We start from the raw sequence: 4066 nt of genomic DNA, 5'->3' as shown, positions 1-4066 counted from the left end.
TCATTGGGTCTCATTCTTATCTCAGTACCCGCCTCTGGAGAAGTACCCCAACTGTTGTTTTAGGGATAAGGGCTGTAGACCCTTCTGACTGCTTCCTGCTTTGGCTCAGATGGGGCGATGATGATGGGAAAAGGCAATCAGAAGCCTTTCAACAGAAGTCTCTCTAAGAGGCCATGGTAGATTTGTGAGATGGTAGTTGTGGGGTCTGACTAAACCAGCACATGGTGGGAAGCTGCATCTAGGTGAGAAGAAACAAATCTAGTGAATAAATTTAGAAGACAAGGCCAAAAACACAAATCAGAATTCCATGTCATAATCAAGAAAATCATGAGACAAAGCTAGGGTTTTGTGAAGTGGTGGTTGGAGGAGCTCCTGTTGGTTCTAACCACTAGCCTAACCTGAGGAGAAATGGGTCCAGAGTACGAGACCAGGACAGAGGAGTAGCCCCTGTATCCAAGGGACATTTAATTGATTTATCTGCCAGTCCAAAATAACCCTGGACTCTGGTCTCATGATAACAACTTTCTTTATCAGGGCTGGTTGAAGTCACATGGTAACACCTTATAACAACACAATACACGAAAAAAACCACAAGGCCATTGACATTAATGTAGCCAAGTACAAAATATTTCTGTCACCACAGGAATCCCTCTTGTTGCACTCCTATCACCACGACAACCTGAAATGTTGTTAAAATTTTTTCTCTAACTTTGATTATAATTAAGCAACTCAGGAGAAAAAAAATCTACTGTATTTACCCTAATTTTGCTTACTGTGTTCTTTTTTCCTGATTCCCAAAGTTCATTCATCATTTTCTATCTGTTTAGAAAACTTCTTTTAGGCATTATTTTAGAGTACATCTGATCGTGACAAATTCTCAACTTTTCTTCATCAAGAATGTCTTGATTTGGGGCTGGCAGGTGGCGCAATCGTTAAGGGACTGGACTCCCATGTGACTGGTCACCATTTGAGTCCCAAACCTGGTGGCTTGCTTTCTCACTTTCTCTCTCTCTCTGATCAGATTAAAAATACATACATAAATAAATATAATTAAATAAAAAAGAATGTCTTGATTTTATCTTGAAGGATAGCTTCTCCTATAGGATTTTGGGTTGATACTTCTTTACTTTCATTATCCTGGTTCTAATAAGAAGTTCGTTGTTGTAATTGTTTCTCTCTTAGAGGGAAGGTATCATTTTTCCCTCCTCTGGATACTTTCAAGATTGTTTTCTTCCTTTAGTGTTCAGAAGTTAACTATAGTGTGTCTTGGTTTAAATGTACTTGAATTAATTATATTTGGGTTCATTCAGATTTTTGAATCTATAGGTTTTTATTTCTTGCCAAATTTGGCACACCTTTGCTTATTATTTCTTCAAGTACTTTTCAGCTCTGCTCTTCCTCACTTTTCAGATTCTGATAACATGAATTTTAGATACTTTTGTTATAGTCCTACAGGTCTCTAGGCTCTTTCCTTTTTTGTTTTGGACTATTTTCTCTCTGTCATCAGATTGGGCAATCTTTATCGTTCTTTCTTTTAGTTCAGTCTTTCCTCCACTCTCTCCATGCTGCTGTTGAGTCCATCCACTGAACTATGTATTTCAGTTTTAAAATTTCTATTTATTCTTCTTTAGATCTCTTTAGAATGATGGACAGACTGCCCAGATGACTGATTTACTAACTGACTGACTGACTGATAATGAACCTTCTGCACAGTTATTAAGAAAAGAGACGGTCTATGGCTAGTATGGGGGTAGAGTGGACACTCGAGGATGTACACTGGGATATATGCAGGCTATTTTTCCCTAAATCATTGAATATTATTTTTGCATTTATTAACAAAAACGATGGTAGTTCTAGCTGTTTTCTACCATAAACTCACCGTAGTATCTACTTTCAAGCTCTCCTAATCACTATTGATTCAGGAGATTCAAAAAACGAAGCTTTGAGAAAATTACCTGTTTATTTTCAAGCCCAAGTTGTCTTCATGGAGGAAAAGGAAAGCTTCACTCCTTTCAGAGATAAATAATCTGGATTTTTACTTTGTCATTATTGTTTAGATGCAGCGACAAATGAATAAAACAATTGTCTCAGTGATTCTGATACTCACTTCTAGAAGTGTGTAAATTAAGTTTATTGCATTATGCATTTGATGAATTATTGAGGCCATCTACAGACTTAGGGAGTTCTTCATAAAGTAGCTGTCTCAACTTTTCTGTGTCATAACTGCGTTGCATAAATCTAGCCAGACAGGATGTTCTATACTCAATATTGTAGAAATAGTCATCAGACAATTTTGCCACCAAATAACTGCTCTGTAATAACAGTGTCTGTTAATGACTCAAAGTGCAATCGACAGAGGCAACAGGTGATAATTTAAATGAATGGAAAAAAGGTGTTTTTTTTTTTTTTTTCAAAAGGTCACAGAAAATTGGTGTCTGATTGTCAGGCTGGCAGGCGCAATTGTTCTGCCAGTCCCGATGATTATTAAAATCATTTATGGAGTCTTGGATGAGTTTTTCAAAAGGATCCTGAAAATAAAAATGGACAAAATGTTTTAACTGACTAGCCCAAGATCAAAGAATAACAAAATTTATTAGAAACACATCATTTCTGCCAGCCTCAACAAATGGCAAATCACTCTTGGCAGGAAACTATCAATAGCATTTTATTGCCAGAAACAATTATCTACAGTTCACAGCTAAACCAGCAGCATCATCCCTAGCATCTTGTGAAGAGGGGCCAGAGTCATGCTTCACTAATGGTGTCAGCTCGACCATAAACAAGAACAGCAAAAATGCAATAATAAAATTAAGTATTGTTGGGGTCAGATGCTAGACTCTCACATGGCTGGCTGCAGTTCTAGTCCCGGACCTGGCAACTTGCTTTCTTACGTTCCCTTTCTCTCTATTTCTCTCTCTGGTCAAATTAAAAATCCTAACGAATAAAATAAAATAAATAATTCATTAAAAATATGTATTGTTACTTTCTATTCTTTTCTACAAAACAAACAGCCATAAGATAATGTAGTTATTATTTGGAAAATGCCCTTTTCTTCTCTGATCAGATTTTCTGGGCAGATTATGGAAGTGTGAAGGTCATATAGGGAATGCACAAAAAGCTTGCTCTAATTGTGATCTTTTCAGACATGTTAGTGGTGGAATATGGTTGTCCTTGTCACTGTAATCCAGGCTGAATTGCTTCCTGGATGTATGACCAGGTTCTGACATTTCTGACTCCTATTTTCTATGGTTTTCAAGGGATGGTACCCGTCTCTACATCAAAAGACAATTTGAACATGCAACCAGCCCATGGATATGAAAGCATTCTGTGTTTATAGAGTACAAAACAAATTCTAGGTAGTTTCCATGAAGAAACTTGCATACAATTTAGTTAATATGGCTCAATTATCTATAGGTTTCCATTTTTATGTGCACATGATCCCACCACAATTTCATGTAGTATTTGTGTGGTTTCATATTTTAAAATCTAGGTTTGTATTTTATTTAGAATTTATCGCACATGATCCCACCACAATTTCATGTAGTATCTGTGTGGTTTCATACTTTAAAATTTAGGTTTGTATTTTATTTAGAATTTATTCCAGAATAAATTCTATCTGTCTGGGATACTGATTTTAGCATGTACTAAATTTTCATATGAAATTAAGTTTCTTACGTGAGATGCACAAACATAAACTAGATGCTGGAAACTGCTGTGACCACTTTTTGAGCATCCGTTGCAAATATGAAATGAAAGAGTGGAAAACTTTAAGAATCCGATATACTTCAATTTTGTTGAGCCATGAGTCAGTGTCACCCATCTCACACCCCAGGATTTTTTATGAAAATAATCTAGCTTAGTGGCACAGGTATGCTACTGGTCTGTAGTGCTGGAAGCCACATGGCTGACCATGGGTTCAGATCCCAGGCCAATCTGAAACATGCCAGCACATGCGTATCTAGGATCCTGAGTAGGTAGAGGGCTGGGGTAAGGGGATTGAGACATGATGAGGCTCTGTCGAGGGTGCCTGTCTCTTTCTCTCTCTCATATGAAAAAATAAGATGAA

This window comes from Tupaia chinensis, unplaced genomic scaffold (genome assembly GCF_000334495.1).
Source record: "Tupaia chinensis unplaced genomic scaffold, TupChi_1.0 Scaffold144529_1, whole genome shotgun sequence".
Lineage (NCBI taxonomy): Eukaryota > Metazoa > Chordata > Mammalia > Scandentia > Tupaiidae > Tupaia > Tupaia belangeri.
This window is presented reverse-complemented; position numbering follows the sequence as displayed.